This window comes from Argentina silus (genome assembly GCF_951799395.1).
Source record: "Argentina silus genome assembly, chromosome: 9".
NCBI lineage: Eukaryota > Metazoa > Chordata > Actinopteri > Argentiniformes > Argentinidae > Argentina > Argentina silus.
The window spans coordinates 8,584,747-8,594,423 of NC_139663.1; positions in this window are offsets into that span (position 1 = coordinate 8,584,747).

The following is a 9,677-nucleotide window of genomic DNA, read 5'->3' on the forward strand; positions in this document are numbered from 1 at the left end:
TAATTCCCCTCCTTGTCTTGAGCGTACAGCCCTCCCCCCACCTTTCCTCTTTCTGGATCCACTCTTAGTGTCTCTCTCTGGGCCAGATCCTCCCCATCCTCCCCCATCTCCCAAAACAATACGCCGGAGGCCCCCCGCTCCCACAGACCTGCAGGAACATATGGTTTATTTTTAGCGCTCACTGTCTCAGCCCTCGCCAGCGTGCTAAAACTGAAAAAGAAAAAGGCCCTCCCTCCAAATATGGTTTCTGTGAGCTGATGTTTGAAGAGAGAAAGCAAATGGTTATAATTATTACCCTCATACATCAATACAATTCAAAGCCAAACAATGTCAATGTCTAGTTTTTTTTTTATTGTTCAGGGAATGAAGGAGCATCCAAAATAATAAATATTCCTTTTTTACATTTTACCCATACCATTCTCTGTCAACCCCTTTCTAAACTATTGTACTGTCCCGGCCTCTCTGTCTTTCCCTGTTCCTCCTCTCCCTCCCCTCTCCCCTTCTGCCTTCCTCTCCCCCTTCTTCTCCCCCCCCTCATTTTCCAGGAGTTGACATATGATTCTCCATTAACACACACACACACACACACACACACACACACACACACACACACACACACACACACACACACTCAGTCACTCACTCACGCAGGCTAACCTGATACAGTGTGTCAGGCTGGGGCTTTGGCTGAGGCTGAGGCTGAGGCTGAGGCTGAGGCTGGGGCTGGGGCTGGGGCTGGGGCTGAACCTCGGGATCAGAAGGGGGATGGAAGTGAATCTGGTGGGCCTCCCAGTGCAAACACAGGCCAGGCTAGCCTGGGGACTGAAGAGTGGGGAGCCATGTGTCTCTGGAGGGGGAGATCAGAAAAGGGGCCTCAGTGATGATAGGGGGTGCTGGCTGGTCAATATGTCTGTACGGTGGGGTGTTCTCTCAGCTTTGCCATTCCTGGAGAGAGAGCGTGACTGTAGGAGTCGTTGCTCCAATGATTACAGTGACTGCTCCACATAGGGAGAGCGGGGGCGTCTAAGCCTCTGGAGACCTCACATCAAGACTGAGATATTCTCTCTCGCTCTTGTTTCCTTTCACTCTTTTCTCTCACTCACTTGTGGGGTATTAATACACGTTTGTCCCCAATCCTTTCTTTAGAGTTGATTCCACCCACTTCCTGCCTGCCACCCCTCTCCCTCCCTCTCTCTCTCTCTCTCTCCCTCTCTCTCTCTCTCTCTCTCTCTCTCTCTGGTCAATTTGTTGACATTGGCGTTCAGGGTTTCCAAGGGAGACATAGAATAGACCCAAGTCGCACCTGTCAAGCTGATGGGACACAGAGCAGGCCCTGTGTTCACAGTGTCTCTGTGCTGACATCCACCTCAGTTGGCTCCTGTTACAGCCAGCACCAGAGCAGAGCAGAAGTTGGGTGAACCAGATTGATTATTAACATACATGTACATTCATCATGTATATGGCCAAGATCTGTAGCTAGATGCATTACTATGGTTGAAATACGTCTGTTTGTACTACTTTCCTTCCTGTCATGAGCTTTAGCTTTAGTTGCTTGAACAGTAAAATATGATTGTTTACAGTGTATAAATGGATGTACAGTATATGTTCTAATTGTGGAAGTAAGTGTCTATGTCTTATAACTGGTAGACACACTGTCGATTTGTCTTTGAAGAGCTGCATCCTCTCCCAGTCACCAGCCAAAGGTCAGAGTTCATCTCATTCCTCTGAAATAAGGATTTAGGATAGCTTCTTCCCCTTTTGACCTTTTCAGTCCAGTCTCTGACAAGATTTCCTCCCCACTGAGCCCAGAATTGAACTGTCCCCACCCCGCCAACCCACCACCCCACCACCCCACCACCCCACCCCACCCTACTGACTCCATTGTATGGTGGAGGTTCAAGGTATGGGTTTGATAACAGGGCCGCTGTTTGACAGCTATTGGTCCATGTAATGGGATAGGGCTGCTGTGGAGCCCTTTGACTAAAACACTTGACCTCAAGTTCCTTCTGAGAAATATCCAGCTGCATAAGTGGATAGTATGTGACAGAGAGGCTGTGTAACGAAACGCTGATCATAGATCATTTATGAAATGAATGATAAGGATGTGAGGATGTGTGTTCTCCTTGTCTTGCTGGACTGACTCACATCACAAAGTTCATTTCTAAGATTCTTGGATATTAACATTGTCTTAATGAACTGACAACTTTCAGAGCCAGGAGAGCACAAGTCATAGACACAGATATACAGATCCAGATCCTGTATTGAAGGTCTCCCTGCCCTGCCCTGCCCTGCCCTGCCCTGCCCTGCCTTGCCCTGCCCTGCCCTGCCCTGCCCTGCCCTGCCCTGCCCTCCCCTGCCCTGCCCTGCCTTGCCTTAGTGTTTACCAATATCAGTGGCGCTGGATGATGGTGTTTTTAACCCTGGCTGTGGGCACATCTGTTCCCTGAGATCCTGTGGCATGGAGGCTGGTGTCATGGGCAGGGCAGACAGGGCAAAACATTCTCAGTTTAAACTTCTGACCCCCTCGCCCCAGTTAACCCCCCAGCCCCCTCCCTCTCCCTGGCTCTGTTACAGTATTAATAACCCTTCGTTCTCCATCCTGTTACACTCAGAGAGAGTGCCTGCCTCACAAGTACTGTACACTCCTCTAATTGCTTGTTATACACTAGTAATGTTTTGTTGAGAAAGACAGTCAGGATGGGTGGAGACTGCATGGGGAATGAGCCTCTGCTGAGCATACACTCTCTGGCCAACCATGCTGCTACCTCACTCTCTGGACACTAAAAACAAGAGACAGTTTAGACATTACAAATGATTGTTAAGGCACATAATCTATCTGACCTCACCCTCTGTAGCCTTTTCATGCTTTTACCTGTGCTACAGTATGTTTTGAGCTATGTTTTGCAGTGTTTCGAGGTAGGCTTATTTTATGCTGAGGTGTTATGACATAGAACTATACTTACATCTTTTTTTCAGATGAAATGTAAGGTTTGAAAAGGCTAAGATCATGACACAAACCAAGCATATCCTCTTTGTACAATTACACAACACTATTCTGCACAGTTTAACAACCATTATTCCCAGGGAGATGAACTATCGATAGGCACTCATTTTCAACTGGATGAAAAATGAAAACAAGAAGAGAAACAAAAGCTTAAACTCTGCTATCAGACTCTGAGATCTAAAACCAAACAAGAGGCAGGAAGGACTTCACAGTCGTGAGATGAGAAAGCCAAAAACAGGGAGATCTGAGATTGAGAAGGAGGGATAACGGGACAGGACTGATGAGGGGCTGGGAGAGGTGCAAGACAAAACAGCTGAAAGGCCAAACAAACAGCGAGGAGAGACACAGGCCAGACGCCCTCATATTGCCTGGTATTTGCACATTAAAGAGGAAAGCTAGGAGAGATAAGGCTTCCTGGAATGCACATAGTGCTTGTCAATACAGTAACTCTCCTTTTATTTGGTCCTCGGGCCGAGCTCTAAAGCAAATATGGCATTTAAATGTTGTTGGAGTTGGTGAGCATGCATTGGCACGCTTCCGTGCAGGGAGGGTTAAGCTGAAGTAAGATACGGTGTGTTTTGCTTTGTTATATTAGTTGCTTCTCACTGCAAAGTTGAAGATTTCTATACTGAGCAATCAGACATTTTGCATGAAGTGAAGGTAAAACTGCAGACTCTTGAGAATCAAGGGAGGGTTAAAGGCTCAGTGTTTGGGAGAGAGGATAACTTATCGACAGTAATGGGGGGCTGGGCAGAGGGCCAGGCTCCTTGAACTATTTTTAGCTCTCTGACTGTGTGAAAATACTCAGAATACAGAATTGGTGATACATTGCCAAACTCTGAACCTGTGTGTGTGTGTGTGTGTGTGTGTGTGTGTGTGTGTGTGTGTGTGTGTGTGTGTACAGTTAGTGCATCTGTGTGTCTGTCTGTTTGTGTCTGTGTATGTACACTGTGGGGGAATGTGTTGATAGGCAGTCACCACAGAGAATTGTTGAAAGATGGGCATGTCAAAAAGATCTGCAGAATCAGTGGAAACCCTTTGCTATTTGCGAATGAGCTGAGGTCTGTGTGTCTCTGGTTGGTTTTGCTCTAGTTTCCTGTGTTTAGATATCAGCCTTGAGAGGGGCTCTTAGCAGTACAAGCAGTATAATTACTGAATATGGAAAAAAGTGCCCACTGCTGTACCTCAGGCTGGGCTTGAAACCTTCACTGAAGAACTGTATAAACTTCTGGTTCTTTGATCCAACTCTCTGCCAGTGAGTGTGTTAATCTCACTTTGTCTGAATGTTGTATGTTTGTGCTTGTGGGGGGTAGAAAGACTGAAAAGCATCTCAGCATCTTTTGATCCATGTACTGTATATAAAGAAGACATTCTTATGTGTAAAAGCTTCTACTGTACGTGTCTGAGTCAATGCATATGTGTATGTGTGTGTGTGTGTGTGTGTGTGTGTGTGTGTGTGTGTGTGTGTGTGCGCCTGGTACTGGATCCAGGCTGTTGCTAGGAGCTGTGACCTCCAAAAGCAACAGTGTCCTGGGTGCGGAGGGTGAACCCTGCTATGCGTGGGGTAGTATTGTATTACCACACCCCTCCCTCCTCCCCCCTCCCTCCCAACAGACACACACACACACACACACACACACACACTCACACACACACACTCACACACACACACACACACACACTCACACACACACACACACACACACACACACACACACACACACACACACACACACACACACACACACACACACACCACTGCCTCTCTGTTGGTCTGCCCCTAGGCTAATTCTGTTCCCCAGTGCTGCATAAACGCTAGGAGAAACGTCCAACTCTTTGCGTCCCCACCAATCAACCATGATGACTTCATTTTTCTTTGGTTGACCAGAGGAATCAGAGTAGTCTCAGTTCACTGTGAGGTCGCTCTCCTCTTCCCTGACTGCAGACTGCAGTGTCAGACATCTACACTGGCTTAGTGGCTTTCAACTCCAAACAACTGTGCTACACAGCCCTGCTTAGATTAACGTACAGTAATTTCACAGCCAAAAAACCCAAATCATATTTTGCATTGGCTGTTAGCCCTGCTTAGAGAAAAGCCCCCATCCCCCCTCCTCCCTTCCCCCCTCATCCGCTGCCTTCCATCTCTCCACCCACACCCCCACCCGTGTGCTGTGAGCCTGTGAGTGGGGGCCATGAAGCCCCTGAGAGGACAGACCGTACTGCCAGAGGTACTTTTCTGGAGCTCAGCTCCAAGGAATAGGATTCAGCACCGGGGGGAGGGGGAAAAGCCTGTAGAAGTGTCTGGCCAACTCTCTCAGTGTGTGTGTGTGTGTGTGTGTGTCTTTTTCTTGGTAACGATGTTCGGGGTATCCAAAGGACCCCATACCGATGTTCCCAACTCAATATGCAATATGAAAAGTCTAACTCTACAGGTACAGTGTCCTTTCTTGACAAACTCTACTCTGACACAAACACACACATTCCACACTATCAGATGCATACATTGTATTATGCTAAGTAACACTCCCATCATTCAAACCTGTCCATTTTCAAATAATAGTCAGCTAATAAGATGCCTTCTCATTTCCACTCCCGGTCCAGCTGTGATTGTCCAGTGCTACAGTCGGCAGTCAACATCAAACAAAAGCAAAGACAGGACAACAAAAAGAGAAGACAGTGGGCAAACAAACTGGTAGACAGACTAAACATGTGTGGCTCGTCTGGCGTGTGGGGGAAACAGGACCTGGCGGGGGCTGTGTGTGTGTGTGTGTGTGCGTGTGTGCGCACGTGTGTGCATGCGTGTGCGTGCGTGTGTGTGCATGTGCGTGTGTGTGTGTGTGCGTGTGTGTGTGTTAGCAGCAAACACTGTGAACAAAAGCGCTCCAGCTCCAGTGGGCCACAGCTGTCGGTATTTAAACTCAGTGCAGGTGCTGCCGTCTTTGTGGAGCTGTCGGTGCGTGTCTCTGACGTCCCCTCATCTGGTTGTGTGTGTGTGTGTGTGTAGGTGTGTGTGTGTGTGTGTGTGTGTCAGTGCTTGTTGGGAATATGTGTGAATATGTGCGTGTGTGTATGTGTATGTGAGAGATGATGCCCTTTATTGTCTTCTCATTACCACTGTGTTGGTGGAGGCCCAGGGACACCCAGACAGGGTTTAAACGCTCCTCAGTCACATGGTCTTCACTGGGCTGTCATGGCAGTTCAACATAGGAAAGTGGAATGTGATGATAGCTCACTGGAGGAGGCTTACCGGCCACTATTTCTGTTGCTCTAGCTGAGTGGAGGCAGAAGGATTAGGCTAGTTCCTCTCCAGGCCATGGGGGAACAATTTACCTGGGGGAAGTTATTGCACATAAGAGGAACTCGCAAAACACTTTGCAACTCACAAAACACACTGGGGAAATTGTTGGATGTTCACATCGGAAATCTCTGTTGCATACATTACATGCTACAGTATGTGAACTGTTACTCAATGCAGTCGTGGGGACAGCTGTCAGAACCTTCTGTTAACCGGCATATATTTGCGTGCTTGTTTTTGTTGGTCTGTCTACTCTAAGCCGTGAGTTTTCAAGAGGGCTCAGCTTGTTGTAGCAGCTGTCCAGGAGGCACCAGTTGAGCCAACAGCGTGGCAGGAGGAGGGCTGCAGGTGGGATCCCAGTCGGGGTGACCCCTGCTGGGCGTAATCTCAGCTGGGACTTGGGTCTGACCAGTGGAGGTCAAACAGGTGAAAGGACAGGTGAATGAACAGGAGGTAATCTGTGTGTTGGGTCCTAGTGGCTACAGTAGGTTCTAGCCTGAGCAAGGCCTGCCCACAATAAACAATAAACCATCACATTATTATATAATGCAGTGGTGTACCTTCAACCTTAAATTATCGAATTCCTGCTCAGTTGGACACTGTGGAAAAGTAGGCTCAGGTGTTTGAAATGCATTAGTCATTTGTATGGAGGTACAACCGAGGCTCTAAAACACACTGTGTCAGCCATCTTACACAAAGACTTGCCACAATTCAGGTATCTTGGTCACTGTAACTTCAGTGTTTTGTGTTTTGACATATACTGTACAGTACTGTACACACACAAATCAAGAAACTGCTCATCACAACAAACTGCATGTTTTTCCCTTAATCCATCTTCATGACAGCTAGCACTGAGCCATGACGACAGATCAGCGAAACTATTTCTTGGGAACATTTGGGTGTGATTCGCGGCACATCTCCGGTTGTATGATGTTTGTGTGTGTATGACTGTGTGTGTGTGTGTGTGTGTGTGTGTTTGTGTGTGTATGACTGTGTGTTTATGTGTACTGTATGTGTGTTTGTACCCTCAGCACGCGTCCTCTGCCTCTTACAACGGCACCCTTATGGAACACACACACGCTCCCTGATGGGGGCAGGCCCAGGTACAATCTGATCAAAACATTCTCTGTGAGAAACAACGAGATGGCAGGTCTTCACCTGTGAGAGTGAAAATGTGTATGTGTGTATGTATGTATGTGTGTGTGTGTGTGTGTGTGTGTGTGTGTGTGTGTGTGTGTGTGTGTGTGTGTGTGAAAGAGAGAGAGAGAGTGTGTGTGTGAGTGAGATAGACAGAGACAGAGACAGAGACAGAGACAGAGACAGAGACAGAGACAGAGACAGAGACAGAGACAGAGAGAGATCAAATTAGAGTGGGTTCTCTCCCAGGCTAATAAGGCACACAAGCTATCAAACCTCTCTCTCTCTCTCTCTCTCTCTCTCTCTCTCTCTCTATCTCTCTTTCTTTCTCTCTCTTTCTGTTGAGGAATGACAAATGTTGAACATATTCACACGTTAAAGGTAATTGCGCATTTCGAGGCTTGTGCTGGAACACATTTTATTGATCCAGTAGCAATTTGCACCTACACTCATTAATTGTCTTCAGTTTTTATTAATTTTGTTGAGGCAGTAAAGAAGAACATTTTAGACAGGGAAGATCAAGTCAAATGATGAATAGACAGACAGAGGTTAGGCCTGGCCCAAAGTCATAGGCGGTGTGCTGTAAGTGTGAGCGTCAGGTGACATCTAGTGGTCAGATAATGTATTACATGAGTATGTCCTAAACTGCCACCCTATCAGAACACTTTCAATGGAGGTTTTTTTTATTATTATTATTTTTTTTAGCCCCATGATGAAATCAGTGTAAATTAATTGAATTATGTTTTGGTGTAATCAACGCTACTTTAAAGTCAAAGTTTGGAATAATTATTCCAATATCCATGGGGATTATACAAACATTACCACACAGACAGGTCAGCATATTTTTTTTCTGAACATGCTTGTTTCATTGTCTTTCTTCTTATATGCCTTATTTTCCATCAGTTGTTTTATTATTTTCATCTAGGCCAATAGATGTTGGAAGAGACTTCACAGTAGGCTGTTTTAGCATGATGCTGATGCAGAACTTGACCTCTGACCTTTGCAGTAACCATAGTGGTTTGAGAGCAATGTCAAACCAGGTGAGTTTAGGTCTCCATGGTGTTACGTCCGCTGGGCCTCTCTTTGTGTTGTAATTAGGAGGGATGGGTCGCTCTGGAAGCAGATTGTAATCATGTCACATTCAGCGTGACCTCTAACGCCATCCTGAATGTATGTTTGTGGCTGTGTGGATGAGAGATAAGCTCTTTCAGATGTGTTGTGAATGGTGTGTGTGGATTTTGTGTGTGTGTGTGTGTGTGTGTGTGTGTGTGTGTGTGTGTGTGTGTGTGTGCGTGTGTGTGTGCGTGTGCGTGTGCGTGTGCGTGTGCATGTGTGTGTGTGTGTGTATGTGCCCAGGATTACTTATAATTTAGAGTAAGAGGACTACAGGGTGCTTGATCTCACTTTTGTGTGTGTGTGTGTGTGTGTGTGTGTGTGTGTGTGTGTGTGTGTGTGTGTGTGTGTGTCTGTATGTTCTCCCATGTCACCGCCCTCCGTCGCACCCTTCACTGGCTCCCGGTAGCAGCTCGCATCAGATTCAAGACCCTGGTGCTCACGTACCGGGCGGCAAAGGGAACAGCACCTCCCTACTTGCAAGCAATGGTCAGCCCCCAAACCCCTGCCTGATCACTCCGCTGTTCCACTTCGACTGGCCTCCTGGCCCTGCTGCCTCTACGTGGATGCAGCAGCCACGCTACTCGGTGGCACCCCGCTGGTGGAACGAGCTCCCCATTGCTGTCAGGACTGCAGAGTCAGTAGCTATCTTCCGCCGTAGATTGAAGACAGAAAAAAAAAAGAAGTAATTCTTACTTCTTCTAGCATTGTGACTGCCAATGGCCCCAGATCCTAGCATAGATTTATTTTTCTTATGATGACTAATGGATAGATGATTCACTTACTTCGACAAATTGATTTGTTGTAAGTCGCTTTGGATAAAGGCGCCTGCTGAATGTCAAAACATTTAAATGTAAATGTAAATCTACCTCGGCCATTTCTTCCTGTTGTTGACTAATAGGCCTGTAGCCCTGACGACCCTTTGATGACAGAATCAATGCATTCCATTTGATCCCCATGAATTGAAAGATCAGTAGATTAAGTTGATTATTCAGTATAAAACAAGTGAAAGGAAAAACAACTCTAAACCTCTGTAATTCCTCTTTTTGTCAGTGTTTTCTTCCAGTATATACTATTCTATAGAGGGCTGCAGTATATTATGGTCTAGCAGAGTGTTATGGTATGCTG